Here is a 24,922-nt window from a genome sequence, read left to right as displayed (position 1 = left end):
TTTGTAATTTCATGAGGTCCCATTGGTTAATTTGTGGTTTTATTGCCTGAGCAATTGGGGTTGTATTCAGAAAGTCTTTGCCAAGACCAATATGTTGAAGGGTTTCCCCTACTTTTTCCTCTAGCAGTTTCAGAGTTTCAGGTCTGATGTTAAGGTCTTTAATCCATTTGGACTTAATTCTTGTGCATGGCGAGAGAGAAGAATCTATTTTCATCCTTCTGTAGATATATATCCAGTTTTCAAAACACCATTTGCGGAAGAGTCTGTCTCTTCTCCAATGAGTATTTTTGGCATTTTTATCGAATATCAGGTGGCTATAGATACATGGGCTTACATCTGGGACCTCTATTCTGTTACACTGATCTACATGTCTGTTTTTGTGCCAATACCATGCTGTTTTTGTTACTATGGCTCTGTAGTATTGGTTAAAATCAGGTATGGTGATACCACCAGCTTCATATTAGTTGCTCAGTATTAAATTAGGTATTCGAGGTTTTTTGTGATTACAAATGAATTTTTGGGTTGTATTTTCTATTTCCATGAAGAAAGCCTTTGGAATTTTGATAGGGATTGCATTAAATGTGTAGATTGATTTGGGTAAGGTTGCCATTTTCACAAGATTGATTCTTCCAATCCAGGAACAAGGAAGGTTTCTCCACTTTCTAGTGTCTTCTGCAATTTCTCGCTTGAGTGTTTTAAAGTTCTCATTGTAGAGATTCTTTACTTCCTAGGTTAGGTTTATTCCAAGGTACTTTATTTTTTTTTTTTTTGATGCAATTGTGAATGGGAGTGATTCTCTGATTTCATCCTTTGTGTTTGTTGTTAGCATACATGAAGGCTACTGATTTCTGTGTATTTATTTTGTATCCTGCTACATGGCTGTAGGTTTTGATCAGCTCTAACTGTTTGCTAGTAGAGTCTTTACGGTCCTTTATGTATAGAATCATGGCATCTGCAAATAATGATAACTTGATCTCTTCCTTTCCAATTTGTATCCCTTTGATGTGTGTCTCTTGCCTTATTGCTATGGCTAAGACTTCCAAAACTACATTAAATAAAAGTGGGGACAGTGGACACCCTTGTCTTGTTCCTGATTTTAGTGGAAAAGCTTCCAGTTTTTCCCCATTTAGTAATATATTGGCTGTAGGCTTGTCATAAATAGCCTTTATTATATTGAGATATGTTCCTTCTATTCTCAGTCTCTGTAAGACTTTATCATGAAGGGATGTTGGATTTTGTCAAATGCTTTCTCTGTGTCTAATGAGATGATCATGTGATTTTTGTCCTTCAACCCATTTATATAATGTATTCCATTTATAGATTTGCGTATGTTGAACCATCCCTGCATCTCTGGGATAAAGGCTACTTGGTCAGGGTGAATGATCATTTTGATATATTCTTGTATTCTGTTTGCCAATATTTTGTTGAGAATTTTTGCATCTTTGTTCATGAGGGAAATTGGTTTGTAATTTTCTTTTTTTGTTCTATCATTGCCTGGTTTTGGTATCAGGGTGATGCTGGCCTCATAGAAGGAGTTTGGTGGAATTCCTTCTTTTTCTATTTCCTGGAAAAGCTTAAGAAGCAATGGTGTTAGCTCTTCCTTAAAATTCTGGTAAAATTCAGCAGTGAATCCATCTGGGCCTGGGCTTTTTTTAGTTGGGAGATTATTGATAACGGTTCAGATCTCCATGTTTGTTATCGGTCTATTTAAGTGATTAATCTCATTTTGATTTAATTTAGGTAGGTCATATAGATCAAGGAAAGCATCCATTTCTTTCATATTTTCATACTTTGTGGAGTATATGCTTTTATAGTATGTCCCTATGATTTTTTGAATTTCTCTGGAATCTGTTGTGATGTTACCTTGTTCATCCCTTGCGGCGAACCCCCTGACCAGCAGGAGAAGAACGACCAGCAAACGAAGATCCTTCTTGATCACACTTTATTGGAGAGCCTCTTGGTTAACAGGAAAGCTGATGGCGAGGGGCAAGGGGTGCAGGAGTGTAGCTGCTTTTATAGGGCAGAATACTATGGGGCGCCTGCTGATTGGCTGCCATAGGCTCACCCGCCCAAACAGGAGCCACGGGATAGGCTCAGGACAAGGTGCTGCCCAAATAAGGAATTGTTTACCTCAAGACTGGCAGGAAGCTAGCGCCATAAATGGCGTCTGCATTGGCTCCCTACAGATCCCCCTTTTTTATTAACTTATGGCATAGCTCAGAAAAATAGCCACCTTCCCGATCAGGTCCGCACCTCATGATGTGTTGACCGATCAAGGGAAGAAGTTCAACCTCCCCTTCCTCAGTGCAATGGGACAGGTCCCCTGAGAGTGCAAAGGCGGCGGTCAAACGAAAGCTACCAGATCCCTGCCCATCCTCGTGCAATGGGTACTCTGAGACCCTGAGGGTGCAAGGGCCAGGGGAGCTATTTGCCTTTTAAAGCTGACAGCCAAATTTGGGGGGAGGAACCACTTTCCAAGGCAGCGAGCACTTGAGAAATGACCATCTTGTCTCTCTTGGTCTGGGTTCGCAGGCGGCAAATCAACCAGAGGCAAAGTACGCATCCTCCCAGGCAGCACACTAGGAACATTCCCACTCCTACCCCTTCCTTAAAATGACAGATAGCAGGAAGCATTGGTGTAATTACTAAAAGAGAAGTTACTAAGAACGAACAGAAACGGTGGATGAACACACACCGGCGCAGGGGCAAAGGAAGTATTCCTCCCACAGCCATGTCCAATGTCATTAACACCCTCTTCCACTTGATTCTCCATATGGAGGGTCCCGGGCACATTATTGCAAGCTACAAGTCCTCCTTGTAACAGTACAAAGGGTGTAAAGTCCGTGCAGCTGCCATTTTTCCCACACAAAATCCACTTTGAAAATGGAGTTGTAAAGAAGCGAGGGAAGACCGTGGCAGAATGGAGCACTGGCATAGGTTTGGGAAAGGTTGACAGAATACCCCAACGTGGCTCTCCTTCAATGGATTCCAGGCACAGGAGGAAGATTATCCACAAGACCTTCATCATCTCCGCCCTGATGGACATCACTGTCTCCTGGACCCTCCTCCGGAGATCGCTTGACTGTCCTCACCAGCCGGGCTGGAACCCAATGAGAGGAATCCTGTTCCTGTGGAAAAACACAAACAGCTCCCCTGGATCTTATTACAACAAGATCCGGTCCTTTCTATTTATTATCTAAGACATCCTTCCACATCACCATCTCACTGGATGATTGAATCACATGTTGACTGTGCCTGTCAGCTGCAGATTTATTATTATTATCCAAGATTAAAAAATTAAGGGTAAAAAGGGCTAAAGACACTCTTTCCTTGGGAGTTGCATTTTCCGCTATACCCCCTTTTTGTTTAAATAAAAGAGCTTTTAGACTTTTATTGGCTCTTTCTACTATACCTTGACCTTGTGGGTTGTAAGGAAGGCCAGTGGTATGAGCAACCTGCATTTGGGCACAGAAGGCTCGAAAGCCACCAGATGAGTACGCTGGGCCATTATCAGTTTTTAGGCGGTGTGGCTTTCCCCAAGCAGCCCAGGCCTCTAGGCAGTGAGTTTTGACATGAGAGACCTTCTCACCTGCCAATGGTGAGGCAAAAATAATACCTGAGCATGTGTCCACTGAGACATGTAGGTATTTTACTTTCCCAAACTCTGGAAGATGTGTTACATCCATTTGCCAAAGGTCTCCAGGACGTAGGCCCCAGGGGTTAACGCCCACATGTGGGGAGGGTAGAAAGGTGACACAAGACTGACAAGATTTTACAATGTCTAGTGTTTCATTTTTAGAAATAGAAAATTTCTTTCTCAAGGTGTTTGTAGGAACATGATATAGTCTATGGAATTCAGTAGCTGAAGCTTTTGTATCTTCCAGAGAAATCATGGTGAGCCTAGTGGCCCGGTCCACAAGATCATTAGCCTGTGATAAGGGGCCAGGCAGCAGTGAATGCGCCCGAATATGAGTTACATAAAAAGGGCAAGTTCGCTGCAAAATTAAAGACTGAAGTTGTAAAAGAATATTAGACACTAGACTAGACCGAAGCGGCAATCTCTAGGCCAGCAACCGCATTAGCTACATATAGGGAATCCGTGAACAAGTTAAAAGAAGTAGAGAATGTCCAAAAGACCTCCAAAACAATTAGGCATTCAACAATTTGAGGGGAATCAGGTCTAAACATTCTTACAACAGGCTCCGAGCCCTGTACCAAGTAGGCCCCACAACCAGACTTTGAACCATCAGTAAAGATGGCAGGGGCTGATGTAATAGGCTCTTGAGCAGTCATTTTAGGAAAATACACCAAATTATTTTCAACAAAAGACAAAATAGGGCTCTTTGGATAATGATTATCTATGACATTTGGGAAAGCGCACATGAGAATGCTCCAATCATCCACAGTGCCAGACAAAACTTCTACCTGTTCCTTAGTATAGGGGATGATGAGTTTGTCAGGCAGCTTTGCAAAGTGTAATAAACAATACTTAAGCCCCAAACAAGCCTGTCGGGCTACCAGCTGTGGAAAATATTGGAGAGTGCGGGCTCCCAAGGAGTTTTTCTTTTCCTTTTTTTTTTTTTTTCTTTCTCTTGAAGCCATAATAGAAGCCCCTCCTAGCGGAGGCCAGCCGCGACCAGGTTTTTGTTTTAATGAAGCGGCATGTGTCCCCAGGGGAGGTTTTTGTTTTAATGAAGTGGCATGTGTCCCCAGGGGAGTTATGGGGTGGGGGTGTGGAAGGCTCTATCGACTGTAAAGGACCACACCCTTGGCCTTGAGGCCCCTTTGTTAGCAGAGGGTGCCTAGGCGGGGACCTATATTGTTTCCTTTTATAACAGGCGGTGGCCTCCTTTAGTCCTTTCTCTTCCCCTTTAAATAATTTTTCTTCTTCCTCCTCTGTAGAATCGGAGCTAGCCTCCTCATCTGTGTTAAGTACATTTAAATGTGTAAGCTCCTCAATGGGAGGATAGAGCCTGTTAAAGGCTCCTTTTTCCCCCTCAGGGTGGGGGCAATTATAGATTTCACCTGTTTCTCTGAGCTCATCTTGTAAACCTTTTTCTTTGTTTAATCCCTTCTTTTTTATTTTTTTTCTTTTTCTAGGCCTAGTTTTTGACTCCCCCTTTGAATCTGACTCAGAAAGGCTATCCTGATGTCTTGCGAGAATTTTTCGTCCCCTTCTCATAAGTTCCATGTGGTTTTTTTGAGAATTGCCCATGTTGCGCTCACAGCAAACGATAAGGACAATAAACCACACAGGAATGAAAATAAGAAGGATCAGGTAGGGATCTAAGTGAAAAAACATTATGACTGGGGATGACTTACCGACGTCTTCCTTACCGACGTCTTCCTCTCCGTGTGTCAAGTTCTGGATCCTCTTCGGCCCCTCGCCTTGTGACCACAAAGCACCCGGCGTCCCGGGTTTCGGCACCACTTTGCGGCGAACCCCCTGACCAGCAGGAGAAGAACGACCAGCAAACGAAGATCCTTCTTGATCACACTTTATTGGAGAGCCTCTTGGTTAACAGGAAAGCTGATGGCGAGGGGCAAGGGGTGCAGGAGTGTAGCTGCTTTTATAGGGCAGAATACTATGGGGCGCCTGCTGATTGGCTGCCATAGGCTCACCCGCCCAAACAGGAGCCACGGGATAGGCTCAGGACAAGGTGCTGCCCAAATAAGGAATTGTTTACCTCAAGACTGGCAGGAAGCTAGCGCCATAAATGGCGTCTGCATTGGCTCCCTACAATCCCTGAATTTATTAATTTGTGTCTCTTCACTCTTTCTTTTGGTCAGATTTGCTAAGGGTTTATGTCTTGTTTATCCTTTCAAAGAACCAACTCTTTGTTTCATCAATTCTTTGGATTGTTCTTTTTGTTTCTATTTCATTAATTTCTGCCCTAATCTTTATTATTTCTTCCCATCTACTGATTTTTGGTTTGCCTTGTTCTTCTTTTTCCAAGGCTTTAAGGTGAATTTAGGTCGTTTACTTGCAACCTTTCTAATTTCTTAATATAGGCACTTAAGGCTATAAATTTACCTCTTAGAACTGCCTTCATTGTGTCCCAGAGATTTTGGTATGTTGTGTTCTCATTATCATTGACTCTATAAAGTTTTTGATTTCCTTTTTGATTTCTTCATTGACCCATTCATCATTTAGTAGTGTATTGTTTAGTTTCCATGATTTTGTGTATGCTCTATAGCCTTTCTTGCTACTGATTTTTAGTTTAATTCCATTGTGGTCAGATAGAATGCAAGGAATTATTTCAGTTTTCCTGAATTTGTTAAGATTTGCTTTGTGTCCTAATATATGGTCTATTTTAGAGAATGTTCCATGTGCTACTGAAAAGAATGTACATTCTGCCGCCTTCGGATGAAATGTCCTGTATATATCTGTTAAGTCCATTCCTTCTATGACCTCATTTAGTCCAGATGCCTCTCTGTTTATTTTTTCCTGGGATGACATGTCAGTTGATGAGAGTGGGGTGTTAAAGTCACCCACCACCACTGTGTTTGGTGTTATCTGTGACCTTAGTTTTAAGAGCATTTGTTGACGAATTTGGGAGCCCCCATGTTAGGTGCACATATGTTTAGGATTGTAATGTCCTCATGTTGGAGTGTGCTCTTAATCAATATAAAGTGACCTTCCTTATCTTTCTTGACTAACGTTGGACTAAAGTCTACCCTGTCTGATATTAGGATAACAACCCCTGCTTGTATTCTAGGCCCATTTGCTTGAAACACCATCTTCCAACCTTTCACCCTAAGGTAATGTCTATCCTTTGTAGAAAGGTGAGTTTCTTGGAGACAACAAATTGTAGGATCCTGCTTTTTAACCCAGTCTGCAAATCTATGTCTTTTTGTTGGGGCATTGAGGCCGTTGATATTAAGAGATATTATTGAAAGGTGTGTATTTATGTTTGCCTTTTTTTTTTTTTTTTGGTGGTTCTGGTTCTACCTTGCTCTCTTCTGTTAACTAGTATTTGAGTATTGCTTGTTTTTTCTAGGTTACTTATATGTATGCTTTTCCTTTTCTTCAGCATGGAGGATTCTATCAAGTATTTTCTGTAGAGCTGGTTTTGTCTTCAAATACTCCTTTAACCTGCTTTTGTCATAGAATGTCCTTATTTCTCTGTCTATTTGAATGGATAACTTTGCAGGATAAAGTAACCTTGTTTGACAGTTGTTATCTTTCAGAACTTGGAATATATCACCCCATGCCCTTATGGCTTTAAAAGTTTGTGTTGAATAATCTGCTGTAATCCTGATGGGCTTGCTTTTGTAGGTAACTTGATTCTTCTCTCTAACTGCTTTCAATATTTTTTCTTTGGTGTGTGTGTGTTTGGAAGTTTGATTATAATATGGCGAGGACAGGTTCTTTCCAGGTTTTGTCTGGCTGGGGTTCTAAAGGCTTCCTTTATCTGTATTGGCACCTCTTTCCCATTTTGGGGGAAATTTTCTTCTATGACTTTATTGGAGACACCTACTATAACTTTTGAGTGAAATTCTTCTCCTTCTACTATGCCCTGAATTCTAATATTTGATCTTTTCATAGTGTCCCGAATATCTTGAAATTCCCACTCATACTTTTCTATAAGTTTGTCTTTCTCTTTGTTGGCCTGTATTAGATCTGCCACCTGGTCTTCTTGCTTAGATATTTTGTCCTCTCCTTCATCCATCCTACTGGTGAGATTTTCTACAGAGTTTTTTATTTCATTAACTGTGTTCTTCATTGCTAGTAATTCTGACTGGTTTTTCTTTATTATTTCTATTTCCTTATTTATGTCTTGTATTGCCTTCTTTATTTCATGGAATTGGTGTCCTGCATCTTCTTTGAATCCTTTGATTTCCTCTTTAAGTTCCTCTTTGACTCCTTTGATTTGTTCTCTGACTTCTTTGAACATATTTACAATGATTCTTTTGAAATCTTTCTCAGGCATTTCCTCTAACTCGTTCTCACTGGAGGTAATTTCTGATGCATTAATACTTTTAGGTGGATTTATATTGTCTTGCTTTTTAGTGTTTCTTGTGTTTTAATGTATATATATTTTGCATCTTGGATTAAGTTAATGCTTGGATTTTCTAGCTAGCTGGGTATTCTTAGCTGTACCAATTGATTTGATGTTATATATTTTCAGGGTAGGAGCTTAAGGTGTTAGATGTGGCTCTTAAGACTCTCAGAGTATCTACAAAGGTGCTCCTAGGGGTTGAGTTTCCCTGCTATGGGAGTATTCAAGTAGGCTGAGTGGAATAAAACACCAGTAGATTCTAAAAGTTAACTAAACACTGTACCCATTCAGTCAAATACAGCCCCAAGTATGTATGCCAGAGAAGTTATTATAACAACCAGATCTTCTATCAACACAGAGCTTAAGATTTCTGGTCTATTGAGGGATGCCAGTCAGCTTGTGACCAAGTGAGACCCTTCCCTGGTGCGAACCCAGTTACCTTGGATGATTTTGTTCTCAGTCAAGTTGCTGCCTGGTTCATCGGGCTGCTGTTCTGATTTCTGGAGCTGGGCACTGGCTTTTCCTGCGGGGCAAACTGAGCCTGGTAACTGTGGCCCTACAGATCAGCACCCCCGCTGCTGGAACTGCTGCTGCTTCTGGGTCTGCTGTTGTTGCCACTCCTGGTTCTGCTGCAGCTGATGCTCCTGGGTCTGCTGCTGCTGGGGCCACTGGTACCAATTCCGGAGCTGCTGATGTTCCTGCCGAACTCTGCTCCTGCTTGGGTCCCGCTTTCGGCTCAAGTTGGCGTGGCGGGTCCTGGGACGCTGCTCTGTTCACTGGAGCAGGGCTCAGGTGGTGGGGGAGGGGAGGGAGCCTCAACTGCTCTGGTTCTCTCGCTGCTCCACGTGTGCTTCTACCTCGCAGTCTGCTCCTCCGCTGCTCACTGCTGCTCTCCCTTCACGTTTCCTGAGTTGCGGAGAGTGCAGTGTGAGGGCAAACTCCCGCACCTGGCTTTTCCTGCATCTGGAGCCAAGTCTGGCGGCTTTCTGGTGCGCTGCGGTTAGCGGAGCTGCCTGGGGCCGCTTTTGCCAGCCTGTGCGGGCTCTGGATGCTCTGGATCTCTCCCACTTCTCTGCTGCCTCTTCAGTTTCCTATACACCTCACTTTTTAGTAAAAGTGTGTATTTTGCTGAGGTTTTTTGGTCTTTTTTGCCCCCAGGCTGCTTTGGCGTGGTACCTACGCCACCATCTTAACAGGAAGTTCCTTTTTTTTTTAATTTAATTTATTAGTTTTCTTTTCAGCAAATACAGGCAGTTTGGTACCATTGTTTAGAATCATCCATGACCTACCGCCCCCAATGGCCCCACCATGTTGATATAAATGGGTCATGTACTTTGGAGATAGCCCACAGTTATTGGTATGATAAATGTCTCTGCATATCATGACCCAATATGTGACTCTGACATTCTATCTGCCCCCTCTTCTGCAAAATGTCCCTGAGCCATGTTGGGTTCATTTTTGGCCTGCTTCATTGGTGAGGTGTTGGGGGCCTCTGAGGCTCTGGCTCTCTGATTTGTTAGAACTGGATTTTTCTCTGTGTTGGTCTCCTTCCCCTTTGTGCTGGTATCCGGTTCATCAGGAAAGCAGCACCCTTGAAGTTTTGCCAAATTTCCTTAGTTTCAGTTGGGCCCCTTTTGAGGTATGATGGGGCAGCTCTCTCCTTAGGATCTGCATTTATCTGAAAAAGAGAAGCATATTCAGATACAGGAATCCTTTAGAACACCAGCCACACAAAACCTGGAAAGAAACTCTCCTCGCCATATTATAACCAAACTACCAAACACACAATCCAAAGAAAAAATATTGAAAGCAGATAGAGAGAAAAATCAAGTTATCTACAAAGGCAAGCCTATCAGGATTACAGCAAATTACTCAACACAAACTTTAAAAGCCAGAAGTGCTTGGAGTGATGTATTCCAAATTATGAAAGATAACAACTGTCAACCAAGGTTACTTTATCTTGCAAAGCCATCCACTCAAATAGATGGAGAAATATGGACATTCCATGACAAAAGCAAGCTAAATGAGTATTTGAAGACAAAACCAGCTCTACAGAAAATACTTCAAAGAATCCTCCATGCCGAAAAGAAGGAAAAGCACACATACAAGAAACCTGGGAAAAACAAGCACTAGTTAACACAAGAGAGCAAAGGTAGAACCGGAACCACACACACACACACACACACAAAGGCAAACATAAACACTTACCTTTCAGTAATATCTCTTCATATCAACGGCCTCAATGCCCCAACCAAAAGACATAGGTTTGCAGACAGAATTAAAAAGCGGGATCCTACAATTTGTTGCCTCCAAGAAACTCACCTTTCTACAAAGGATAGACATTATCAAAGGGTGAAAGGTTGGAAAATGGTGTTTCAAGCAAATGGGCCTAGAAAACAAGCAGGGGTTGCTATCCTAATATCGGACAAGGTAGACTTTGGTCCAATGTTAGTCAAGAAAGACAAGGAAGGTCACTTTATATTGATTAAGAGCACACTTGAACAGGGGGACATTACAATCCTAAACATTTATGCACCTAACATGGGGGCTCCCAAATTCATCAAACACATACTATTATAACTAATGTCACAGATAACAGCAAGCAGTGTGGTGGTGGGTGACTTTAACACCCCACTTTCATCAATTGAAAGGTCATCACAGGAAAAAATAAACAGAGAGGCATATGGACGAAATAAGGTCATAAAGGGAATGGACCTAACATATATATACAGGACATTTCATCCAAAGGCTGAACAATATACATTCTTTTCAGCAGGACATGGAACATTCTCTAAAATAGACCATATATTAGCACACAAAGCAAATCTTAACAATTTCAGGAAAATTGAAATATTTCCATGCATTCTATCTGACCAGAATAGAATCAAACTATAAATCAATAGCGAGAAAGGCTATAGAGCATACACAAAATCATGGAAACTAAACAATACACTACTAAATGATGAATGGGTCAATGAAGAAATCAAGAAGGAAATAAAAAAATTTACATAGTCAAATAATGAGAACACAACATACCAAAATCTTTGGGATACAATGAAGGCAGTGCTAAGAGGTAAATTTATAGCTTTAAGTGCCTATATTAAGAAATTAGAAAGGTCACCAGTAAATGACCTAATGCTTCACATTAAAGCCTTGGAAAAAGAAGAACAAGGCAAAACAAAAATCAGTAGGTGGGAAGAAATAATAAAGATTAGGGCAGAAATTAATGAAATAGAAACAACAACAACAAAAAATCAAAAGAATTACTGAAATAAAGAGTTGGTTCTTTGAAAGGACAAACAAGATTGATAAACCCTTAGCAAATCTGACCAAAAGAAAGAGAGAAGAGACACAAGTTAATAAAATTAGAGATGAAAAAGGTAACATCACAACAGATGCTAGAGAAATTCAAAAAATCATAGGGACATACTATAAAAGCATATACTCCACAAAGTATGAAAATCTGAAAGAAATGGATGCTTTCCTTGATTTATATGACCTACCTAAATTAAATCAAAATGATATTAATCACATAAATAGACCTATAATAAGCATGGAGGTCTGAACAGTTATCAAAAATATCCCAGCTTTAAAAAGCCCAGGCCCAGCTGGATTCACTGCTGAATTTTACCAGACCTTTAAGGAAGGGCTAACACCATTACTTCTTAAGCTTTACCAGGAAATAGAAAAAGAAGGAATTCTAACAAACTCCTTCTATGAAGCCAGCATCATCCTGATACCAAAACCAGGCAAAGATAGAACACAAAAAGAAAATTACAGACCAGTCTCCCTCATGAACATTGCTGTAAAAATTCTGAACAAAATATTGGCAAGGAGAATACAAGAACATATTAGAAAGATCATGCACGCTGACCAAGTAGGCTTTATCCCAAAGATGGAGGGATGGTTCAATATACACAAATCAATAAATGTAACATATAAATGGATTGAAGGATAAAAATCACATGACCATCTCATTAGACATACAGAATGCATTTGACAAAATCCAACATCCCTTCATGATAAAAGTCCTACAGAGCCTGGGAATAGAAGGAACATATCTCAATATAATAAAGGCTATTTATGACAAGCATATAGCCAACATATTACTAAATGGGGAAAAACTGGAAGCTTTTCCACTAAAATCAGGAACAAGTCAAGGGTGTCCACTGTCCCCACTTTTATTTAAGGTAGTTTTGGAAGTCTTAGCCATAGCAATAAGGCAAGAGACACACATAAAAAGGATACAAATTGGAAAGGAAGAGATCAAGTTATCATTTGCAGATGACATGATTTTATACATAAAGGACCCTAAAGACTCTACTAGCAAACAGTTAGAGCTGATAAAACCTACAGCCATGTGGCAGGATACAAAATAAATACACAGAAATCAGTAGCCTTCATGTATGCTAACAACAAACACACAGAGGATGAAATGAGAGAATCAATCCCCATTCACAATTGCATCAAAAAAAATAAAGTTTCAACTTCTGGTTAAGATGGTGGTATAGGTACCATGCCAAAGCAGCCTGGGGGGAAAAGAGCAAAAAAACTCAGCAAAATACACACTTTTCTAAAAAGTGAGGTGTATAGGAAATTGAAGCAGCAGCGGAGAAGTAGAAGAGATCCAGAGCATCCAGAGCCTGCACAGGCTGGCAAAAGTGGCCACGGCAGCTCCGTCAACTGCTGCAGTGGCAGTGCACCAGAAAGCCACCAGGCTTGGCTCCAGCAGCAGGAAAAGCCAGGTGCAGGAGCTTCCACTAACACCAGTGCTCTCCAGAACTCAGGAAATGTGAAGGGAGAGCGGCAGTGAGAAACAGAGGAGCAGACCACGAGGTAGAAGAACACCTGGAACAGTGAGAGAACCAGAGCAGCTGTGGCACCCGCCCCTCCCCCACTGCCTGATCCCAGCTCCAGTGAACAGAGCAGCGGTCCCGGGACTGGCCACGCCAACTTGGGCCGACAGCGGAACCCAAGCAAGAGCAGAGTCCGGAGAAACATCAGCGGCTCCAGCACTGGTAGCAACGGCCCAGGCAGCAGCAGGAGTGGCAGCAGCAGCAGACCCAGCAGCAGCAGACCCAGGAGCAACAGCAGTGGCAGACCCAGCAGCAGCAGCTTCAGAAGCAGCAGTGGCTCCAGAAGTGGCAGCTACAGCAGCAGCAGCACCGGTGGGCCCAGCAGCAGCAGCTTCAGCTGCTGAGAGACCCAGCAGAGGCACCTTTACCAACAGCAGTTCCAGCAGCAGGGGTGCTGATCTGTAGGGCCACAGTTACCAGGCTCAGTTTGCCCCACAGGAAAAGCCAGTGCCCAGCTCCAGAAATCAGAACAGCAGCCCGATGAACCAGGCAGCAACTTGACTGAGACCAAAATCATCCAAGGTAACTGGGTTCACACCAGGGAAGGGTCTCACTTGGTCACAAGCTGACTTGCATCCCTCAACAGACCAGAAATCTTAACCTCTATGTTGGTAGAGGATCTGGTTGTTATAATAACTACTCTGGCATACATACTTGGGGCTGTATTTGACTGAATGGGTACAGTGTTTAGTTAACTTTTAGACTCTACCTGTATTTTATTCCACTCAGCCTACTCGAATACTCCCATAGCAGGGAAACTCAACCCCTAGGAGCACCTTTGTAGATACTCTGAGAGTCTTAAGAGCCACATCTAACACCTTAAGCTCCTACCCGGAAAAAATATGACATCAAATCAATTGATACAGCTAAAAATACCCAGCTAGCTAGAAAATCCAACCATTAACTTAATCCAAGATGCAAAATATATATGCATTATAACACAACAAACATTAAAAGCAAGACGATATAAATCCACCTAAAAGTATTAATGCATCAGAAATTACCTCCAGTGAAAACGAGTTAGAGGAAATGCCTGAGAAAGATTTCAAAAGAATCATTGTAAATATGTTCAAAGAATCAGAGAACAAATCAAAGGAGTCAAAGAGGAACTTAAAGATGAAATCAAAGGAATCAAAGAAGATGCAGGACACCAATTTCATGAAATAAAGAAGGCAATACAAGACATAAATAAGGAAATAGAAATAATAAAGAAAAACCAGTCAGAATTACTAGCAATGAAGAACACAGTTAATGAAATAAAAAACTCTGTAGAAATTCTCACTAGTAGGATGGATGAAGGAGAGGACAGAATATCTAAGCAGAAGACCAGGGGGCAGATCAACAAAGAGATAGACAAACTTATAGAAAAGTTTGAGTGGGAATTTCATGATATTCAGGACGCCGTGAAAAGATCAAATATTAGAATTCAGGGCATAGTAGAAGGAGAAGAAATCCACTCCAAAGGCATAGTAGGCATCTTCAACAAAATCATAGAAGAAAATTTCCCCCAAATTGGGAAAGAGGTGCCAATACAGATAAAGGAAGCCTTTAGAACCCCAGCCAGACAAAACCTGGAAAGAACCTGTCCTCGCCATATTATAATCAAACTTCCAAACACACACACACCAAAGAAACAATATTGAAAGCTGTTAGAGAGAAGAATCAAGTTACCTACAAAAGCAAGCCCATCAGGATTACAGCAGATTATTCAACACAAACTTTTAAAGCCAGAGAGCTTCGAGTGATATATTCCAAGTTCTGAAAGATAACAACTGTCAACCAAGGCTACTTTATCCTGCAAAGTTATCTATTCAAATAAATGGAGAAATAAGGACATTCCATGACAAAAGCAGGTTAAAGGAGTATTTGAAGACAAAACCAGCTCCACAGAAAATGCTTGTAGAATCCTTCATGCTGAAGAAAAGGAAAAGCACACATATAAGGAACCTAGAAAAAACAAGCAATACTCAAATAGTAGTTAACACAAGAGAGCATAGGTTGAAACAAAACCACCAAAAAAAAAAAAGGCAAACACAAATACACACCTTTCAATAATATCTGTTAATATCAACAGCCTCAATGCCCCAACTAAAAGACATAGATTTGCACACTGGGTTAAAAAGCAGGATCCTACAATTTGTTGTCTCCAAGAAACTCACCTTTCTACAAAGGATAGACATTACCTTAGGGTGAAAGGTTGGAAGTCGGTGTTTCAAGCAAATGAGCCTAGAAAACAAGCAGGGTTGCTATCCTAATATCGGACAGGGTAGACTTTAGTCCAACGTTAGTCAAGAAAGATAAGGAAGGTCAGTTTATATTGATTAAGGGCACACTCCAACAGGAGGACATTCAAATCCTAAACATATGTGCACCTAACATGGGGGCTCCCAAATTCGTCAAACAAACACTATTAGAACTAAGGTCACAGATAACACCAAGCACATTGGTGGTGGGTGACTTTAACACCGCACTCTCATCAATTGACAGATCATCCCAGGAAATAATAAACAGAGAGGCATCTGCACTAAATGAAGTCATAGAAGGAATGGACCTAACAGATATATACAGGACATTTCATCCAAAGGCTGCAGAATATACATTCTTTTCCGCCGCACATGGAACATTCTCTAAAATAGACCATATATTAGGACACAAAGCAAATCTTAACAAATTCAGGAAAATTGAAATATTTCCATGCATTCTATCTGACCACAATGGAATTAAACTAAAAACAGTAGCAAGAAAGGCTCTAGAGCATACACAAAATCATGGAAACTAAATAATACACTACTAAATAATAAATGGGTCAATGAAGAAATCAAGAAGGAAATCAAAAAATTTATAGAGTCAAACGATAATGAGAACACAACATATCAGAATGTCTGGGACACAATGAAGGCAGTTCTAAGAGGTAAATTTATAGCCTTAAGTGCCTATATTAAGAAATTAGAAAGGTCACAAGTAAACTACCTAATGCTTCACTTTAAAGCCTTGGAAAAAGAAGAACAAAGCAAACCAAAAATCAGTAGGAGGAAAGAAATAATAAAGATTAGGGCAGAAATTAATGAAATACAAACAAACAAACAAGAAAAAACTATCCCAAGAATTAATGAAACAAAGAGTTGGTTCTTTGAAAGGACAAACAAGATTGATAAACCCTTAGCATATCTGACCAAAAGAAAGAGAGAAGAAACACAAATTAATAAAATCAGAGATGAACAAGGTAACATCACAACAGATTCCAGAGAAATTCAAAAAAATCATATGGACATACTATAAAAGCATATACTCCACAAAGTATGAAAGTATGAAAGAAATGGATGCTTTCCTTGATTTATATGACCTACCTAAATTAAATAAAAATGAGATTAATCACTTCAATAGACCTATAACAAACATGGAGATCCAAACAGTTATCAATAAGATCCCAACTAAAAAAAGTCCAGGCCCAGATCGATTCACTGCTGAATTTTACCAGACCTTTAAGGAAGAGCTAACACCATTGCTTCTTAAGCTTTTCCAGGAAATAGAAAAAGAAGGAATTCTACCAAACTCCTTCTATGAGGCCAGCATCACCCTGATACCAAAACCAGGCAACAATAGGGAAAAAAAATAAAATAAAATTATAGACCAATCTCCCTCATGAACATAGATGCAAAAATTCTCAACAAAATATTGGCAAACAGAATACAAGAGCATATCAAAAATGTCATTCACCCTGACCAAGTAGGCTTTATCCCAGAGATGCAGGGATGGTTCAATATACGCAAATCTATAAATGTAATACATTATATAAATGGGTTGAAGGACAAAAATCACAAAAAATCACATGATCATCTCATTGGACGCAGAGAAAGCATTTGACAAAATCCAACATCCCTTCATGATAAAGTCCTACAGAGACTGGGAATAGAAGGAATATATCTCAATATAATAAAAGCTATTTATGACAAGCCTACAGCCAACATATTACTAAATGGGGAAAAACTGGAAGCTTTTCCACTAAATTCACGAATAAGACAAGGGTGTCCACTGTCTCCACTTTTATTTAATATAGTTTTGCAAGTCTTAGCCATAGCAATAAGGCAAGAGACACACATCAAAGGGATATAAATCGGAAAGGAAGAGATCAAGTTATCACTATTTGCAGATGATATGATTCTATACATAAAGCACCCTAAAAACTCTACTAGCAAACTGTTAGAGCTGATCAAAACCTACAGCCATGTAGCAGGATACAAAATAAATATACAGAAATCAGTAGCCTTCATATATGCTAACAACAAACACACAGAGGATGAAATCAGAGAATCACTCCCACTCACAATTGCATCAAAGAAAATAAAGTACCTTGGAATATACCTAACCAAGGAAGTAAAGAATCTCTATAATGAGAACTTTGAAACACTCAAGCGAGAAATTGCAGAAGACACTAGAAGGTGGAAAAACTTACCCTGTTCCTGGAATGGAAGAATCAATCTTGTGAAAATGGCAACCTTACCAATAGCAATCTACACATTTAATGCAATTCCTATCAAAATTCCAAAGGCATTCTTCATGGAAATAGAAAAAACAATCCAAAAATCCATTTGGAATCACAAAAAACCTCAAATATCTAAAATAATACTGAGCAACAAAAATAAGGCTGCTGGTGTCACCATACCTGATTTTAACCTATACTACAGAGCCATAGTAACAAAAACAGTGTGGTACTGGCACAAAAACAGACAGGTAGATCAGTGGAACAGAATAGAGGACCCAGATGTAAGTCCAGATAGCTATAGCCACCTGATATTTGATAAAAATGCCAAAAATACTCACTGGAGAAAGGACAGCCTCTTCAGCAAATGGTGTTGGGAAATCTGGATGTATATCTGTAAAAGGATGATAATTGATTCTCTCTCTCCATGCACAAGAATTAAGTCCAAATGGATTAAAGACCTTAACATCAGACCTGAAACTCTGAAACTGCTAGAGGAAAAAGTAGGGGAAACTCTTCAATATATTGGTCTTGGCAAAGACTTTCTGAATACAACCCCAATTGCTCAGGCAATAAAACCACAGATTAATATCTGGGACCTCATGAAATTACAAAGATTTTGCACTGCAAAGGAGACAGTGAAAAAAGCAAAGAGGCAACCTACAGAATGTGAAAAAAATCTTCGCCAACTATATATCTGATAGAGGATTAATATCTAGGATACACAAAGAACTCAAAAAGTTAAATAATAAGGAATCAAACAAGCCAATCAAAAAATGGTCTATGGAGCTAAATAGAGCATTCTCAAATGAAGAAATATGAATGGCATATAAGCATCTAAAAAAATGTTCCACATCACTAGTCATCAGGGAAATGAAGATTAAACTACATTGAGATTCCATCTCACTCCTGTCAGATTGGCTACCATCATGAAAACAAATGATCATAAATGGGGCCGGGATGTGGAAAAAGAGGAACCCTTCTGCATTGCTAGTGGGAATGCAATCTGGTCCAACTATTGTGGAAATCAGTGTGGAGGTTCCTAAAACAGCTAAAGATTGATCTACCATATGACCCAGCCATACCACTCCTAGGCATATATACTAAGGACTCATCTCATTTCCATAGAAGTATGTGCTCAACCATGTTTATTGCTCCTCAATTTACAATAGCTGGAAAATGAAACTAGCCTAGATGTTCCTTAACTGATGATTGGATATTGAAGATGTGGCACGTTTATACAATGGAGTTTTACTCAGTGGTAAAGAAAATGAAGTTATGAAATTAGCAGAAAAATGGATGGATCTGGAAAGGATTATACTAAGGGAGGTAACACAGGCCCAGAAAGCCAAGCGCCACATGTTCTCCCTCATATGTGGATCCTAGCTACAGATGATTGGGCTTCTGCGTGAGAAGGAAAAATCTCAGTAGCAGAGGCCAATAAGTTAAAAAGGAGATATAAAGGGAAGAGAAAGGAAGGGAAGAAGTTACTTAATAGCTTGGTATTGTAAATATATATAACTACAATGATTGAGATAGCGAGGTAATATGATGGAGAATGGAATTTCAAAGTGGAACGTGTGGGGGGGATGGTATTACCTTGGGATATTTTTTATAATCATGGAAAATGTTAATAAAAATTGTGAAAAGAAATAAAAAAGAACATCAAATTACTCTTTAATTCTACCTTGATCAAACTCTGGATATTAGTAGCAGAATGCAGCCAGCCCTCTTGCTACTAGCCTAGCTCCAACAAAGTTCTGTTGGACTTTCCTTCCCTTTAAAAGTTTATAGTCAAAGCATCCAAATACAATTCTCTTCACTTAGCATTTTCAAACTCTCATCAGAATAGTCCATAAAACTTAGATCACTGTTCTGGAAGGCATCTTCAGTTGCAAGTACCCTGGTCTGTCCCATTACTCCAGCATAAAAGTTCCAAAAGACCAAAATCCACATGGTCAGATTCATAGAAGCAATATTACAGCACTTCTGATACCAATTTCTGTTGTAGTCATTTCCACAATGATTGGATGAACTTTCAAACCAGACACAGTTTATAGGAGGAAGGTATTTATTTGAAACTTACATATCCAGGGGAAGTTCCACTGATGGCAGGAAAAGCTGGCCCCATTTCAGAGATTTAAGCAGAGACAGCCAAACAGCAAGCAACAGGGAACCAGCAGCAAGCAGCTAGAACTCTTGCTGCTCTCTGCATACCTTTTGGTTAGAAATCAGATTCACCCCCAGTTGCACTTTTGGGCTAGACCTTAGGATCCATCTCCAGTGATACCTCTTCCAGTTGGAAATCCAACTTACATACATTAGTAAAACTCCTGAGTTAGCTGGGCTTGGTGGCGCATGCCTTTAAGCCCAGCACTCAGGAGGTAGAGGTTGGAGTCTTGACATGAGTTCAAGGCCATCCTGAGACTCCACAGTGAATTCCAGGTCAGCCTTATCTAGAGTGAGACCCTACCTCGAAAAACCAAAAAACAAAACAAAACAACAACAACAAAAAAAACTACTGAGTCTATGGAGGGATATACATTCAAACTACCATAGTAGGAATGTACATCTTTTGAAGTGAACCTGTACAGATTTAGTTGTCTTAGTTTGATTGATTTACTCTTAGTGTCCCAGACTTCAGGTTTAATATTTACTCTCATTAGAGATAAGCATAATGTTGATCCTGGTACCATGTGAATGGAAGTTCCTACTTTAGTGAGATCTTACCTTAATAGCAGGTAGAGAGATTTTGACATAAGTAGAAAGGCATGGGAGAAAGGTAATTCTCCCCAGTTACAACTGAGAGGTATAGAGAAATATCTGGTCATGGGCTTGGCTGGAAATACCTACAATAGCCACTGTTTTGGAAGAGAGCTGGAAAGAGTAAGAGATTGACATTAATATTGAGGCGCTAGTGGCTAAAAAGTGTCATTGTTTAGTTGTTATAGTTAGAGTTATCTGGGGCTACTGGAAGGTGATGAAGGCCTGAGTTGTTGGATCCAGAGGGGAAGCTTCAGGCCACTTTAGTCCATGTAGGCCACTTGTGGCATGACCTCTGGCCTCAGGGATTTTTTTTGTCTCTGGGAACAGACAGTTTTCCAGTGGTCTCCTTGGCATAAAAGACAAGGCCCAGGTGGAGGTCCCCTCCAGGGACAGTTTTTCTTGAAGTATCCCAACTGTCCACACTGGTAGCTGGTCCCAGGAGCATCCTTTTGGGTTGGATTCCTTATAAAAGCATTATTAGAGTCTTTTTTCTCTATATCAGCCTCTAGATACCTGTTATAAAAGACTGTGGTGGCTGGCTCAATTAGATTACCCAGAGTACTCTCAGCCTCTACTGCCATTTATTGTAGTTTTTTCTCAATATCTGGGGCTGACTGAATTAAAAATCAGTCTTCAATTACTAGATCTCTGGCTGGAGAATCAGGAGAGAGGTTGAAGGTTGGTATGTTTTTGACAAAGCAGCTCATATCCTCAACAAATTCAGTGGGAGGTTTGTCTGGCTCTTGTATGACTAATGACAATTTGGAATATTCAAGAGGCTTGGAGTGGGGCTTATATAGCCTTTCTCCAGTCATAGCTGTAAATAGGGCGGGGTCAACTCTACAAGTCTGACAAAGGTTTGAATTTCTCTTACTGCAAAAAAAATTCACACAAAAGAAAAATCTGATATTTTCCATTTTATTTTTATTTTGTTTTGTTTTCTTTGTTTTTTTGAGGTAAGGTCTCTCTCTAACCCAGGCAGAACTGGAATTAACTTTGTAGTCTCAGGGTGGCTTTGAACTCACGGTTATCCTTCTATCTGTGTCTCATGAGAGTTCTGGGAATAAAGACATGGCCACCCTGCTCAGCTTGATATTTTCCATTTTCACAACAATACTGATCTAATTGTAAGATAGTATTATAATTAGTACTTCCCTCAGGAGGCCATGTTTTCCCATTGTCTATATTGGAGATTGGCCAGACAGTATGGCAGAATCTTAGCTGTGTTTTCTTTAGGCTCCATGGGTCAAAGGAGTCCCAAAGTTTTAGGATGACTCTAATGCTGTTCATGTGGCTGAGTACTTATTACCCATACTGAAAAGAAAAGGGAGGACCATGACAAATGACTTTATTAATCAATTGATTTTGCTTTTAGTTACCCAGGAATGGCTAGAAGCAGTTGTGGATCTCAGAAACAGTAGAGCTTGAGGTCATTTTTTTTTCAGATGGAATGACCATTGTTAAAACATGAGGCTGAATCCTGGAGCAGGGAATTTGGATTGAGAGTTAATTTACTTAAACACAATGAACTTGAGATATCAAAACTGAGACAATTATGTAAAATACTGAATAAAACTATTTGACTATATACAGCTTAAGAACAGAGTAGAACCTGGTTGAACTAAAACAGTTTGGTTTTCATACAACAAAATGCATTTGGAAAGAATAAAACATAGCTGGGCAAACAATGTTCATGTTTTATTTTGAAATAGAAACATACAACAATTAAACTAATGCATATTATAGACACCCAGGTTAACAAAAAGCAATTTATGTTTTATTCATGACAGTTGAAAATAGATAAAGCTTAGGCAAGCTATATCAACATGTCAGTACATAACAGGACAATAGTCACAATGACTGCAATTAAATTTAAATCTAGTAATGATCATTTGATAGGATTAATATGAAAAAGATGGGAAACACCTTTAAAGCTATAGTGCTCTCAGAAATGATAACCTTATGAAAGTAAATTAAGTACTAATGTAAACCTTAAGGTTCAGTTCCCCCAGTAGTTACCCTTGACAGATAGAGGAACATAGATAACTTGGTTGAGCACTTAAAAACAGTTTTATAAGTATTATCATGAACAAAGTTGGCATCAGTGAGCTGAAGGTTTAACCTGGACATTTTTTTAGGCATGATGACATAAATTTATAACCTAAATGACATATCTTGTAAAGAGTTAGGATTACTTGTTTTAAATAATATCTAGACAAGTCCATGGTTGTCATATATATTTTTTTAGGGAGATTCTAACCTGAATAAGTACTTTAAGACTACCCATTTTGTCTTTCTGTCTAGAAAAAAATCCTATCAGATAGAGATTACTTTTAAGTGACTAAGGACAAGAGAGAAAGTATACATTAGTATTTTCCTTGTGCTATTTGTTTTCTGCTTTTGTTATCTTCATCTACCAGAGGGCCAATCTGGTCTATGAGGAGCCACTGGGAAACAAGTATTGATTGAAATATACTTAGATCTGAGACAGGGCAACTCTTTTGTGAACTCACAGTTGGCTTGTAACATTTTCAAGCAGCACATAGCAATATACTAATTGTAATCAAGGGCAAGAAGAAAAGACAGAACAGGGAACTAAGCATCTTAGCAAGTTAAATATGAGGCATTTGACTAGGAGAGATTGAAAAGTGGTTAGTCTCTTATAATAAGTTATTTAAATGGTAGAATAACCAAGATTATAAGCTTTTTCTAGGCTTGAACTATAAAAGTATCTCAATACCTCATGTAGGCCCCACATTGCCTGGCTTCATGTAGGGCTGGCATCTGGCATGTAACTGACTCCTACATAGGCCTGGCACAGGAGCTTGGACCCTATCTTGAGGGAGTGATACAAGATGCCTCTTTGTACCCCTACCTTCTGGCCTGATGAAACTTCTAGCACAATCAAAGACCCCAGGGGAAAAGCCTTAATCAGACTTACGTAGAATTACTGATACCCTGACATTTCTTTGCCCTGTTTTGAGAATGTATTTTGCTCTTGCCCAGAGAGGAAAAAAAATTGAACATGACTTCTGTTTTTATGATGTATCAAGCTAACAAGTCTAATCTAGTTAGACATGCCTAGAAAGAAGCTGAATTTGGACTGTCATTAAGCCTGTGGCCCCACATGGAAATTCTGGAGTATGGAAACAGGTGTGAACACTTGAATTTTAACAGTCATGGATGGGGCTCATCTGGGTTTATTTGAAGCTGGTAAGATCTGGGTTTAGCCTGAAAATCTCAACTCCCTCTAAAAAGAAATTGATTTTAAGTAAATTTTGGTCTTTCTAGGTTTCTCTTGTAATTTTTTTTATTTTTTGAGGTAGGGTGTCACTCTAGCCCAGGCTGACCTGGAATTCACTATGTAATCTCAGGGTGGCCTCACTCTTGTAATTTTTATGTGCAGCATACTTATACCTTTTAACTCATTTTTAACCTTCTAATCTAAGTACCACTAAAAAAATTTATCAAACATATTATAACATCCAACATTGAAAATATCCCTTATTATCTTATTATAACCCACCAAAAACATAATCACCTCTCTTAGAGAATCATTGAGAGAAACCATACCTAATTGGTTTAGCCATTTTATCTCATCAATTAACACAGAAACAAGCTTATTGGTGTAATGCAGCTTCAAAGGCTTAACCATTCTACCATTGGAAATCTACAGAGAAACAACATCTTTAGCAGAAAAACTTAGAATTAAGTCTTTTAAGTTATTAAAGTTTCCCTCATATTTATATCACAAAAGCTTTATATTTTAAACTAAATCTATGAAAAATAACAACCAGACATGATTTATATTATTTCCCTAGCATATACATACAGGCTACATTACTTCTTGGTTTGAGAATAAATTTTATGAAACACATTTTTTTTTAAATTTTATTTACTTATTTGAGAGTGACAGGAAGAGAGGGAGAGAAAGACAGTTAGAGAGAGAATGAGCGTGCCAGGGCTTCCAGCCACTGCAAACAAACTCCAGATGCATGCGCCTCCTGGAGCATCTGGCTAACGTGGGTCCTGGGGAATCAAGCCTCGAACCGGGGTCCTTAGGCTTCACAGGCAAGCGCTTAACAACTAAGCCATCTCTCCAGCCCTGAAACACATTTTTAAAAGCATTACAACATTTTAAATTCTAAATATTAGAGTACAATATAATGCTTGTATTTAGGAAGGTATATTAATAAAAGACTTTAAAAAATATTTATTTGCGCTGGGCGTGGTGGCACATGCCTTTAATCCCAGCACTTGGGAGGCAGAGGTAGGAGGAACGCTGTGAGTTTGAGGCCACCCTGAGACACCATAGTGAATTCCAGGTCAGCCTGAGCTAGAGTGAGACCCTACCTCGAAAACCAAAAAAAAAAAAAAAAAAAAAAATTTATTTGCAAGCAGAGACAGAAGAAAGACAGAGAGGAAAAGGGAGAGAGAGAGAAAAAAAAAATGGGCATGCGAGCACCTCCAGTCACTACAAACAAACTCCAGATTCATGTGTCACTTTGTGCATCTGGCTTTACATGGGTACTGGGGAATCAAACCCTGGTCATTAGGTTTTGCAGACAAGAACCTTAACTGCTGAGCCATCACTTCAGCCCAACAACAGACTTTTTTTGTAAATAATTTTAAAAGCATAAAAACAGGTTAAAAATCATAATATATAAATGAGCATTTAAATCTCTAATCTTTGTCAAAGAAAGATCACATCTAAACAATTTAGAAAGAAAGTTATTTTGTTTCTTATCTTCCACTGTAGAAGCGACAGCTAGCTAAGTTGTTAGTAACCACTGGCTGAGTCCCTACTCAGGGCAGGG

Source organism: Jaculus jaculus, chromosome 12 (assembly GCF_020740685.1).
Source record: "Jaculus jaculus isolate mJacJac1 chromosome 12, mJacJac1.mat.Y.cur, whole genome shotgun sequence".
Classification (NCBI taxonomy): Eukaryota; Metazoa; Chordata; class Mammalia; order Rodentia; family Dipodidae; genus Jaculus; species Jaculus jaculus.
This window is presented reverse-complemented; position numbering follows the sequence as displayed.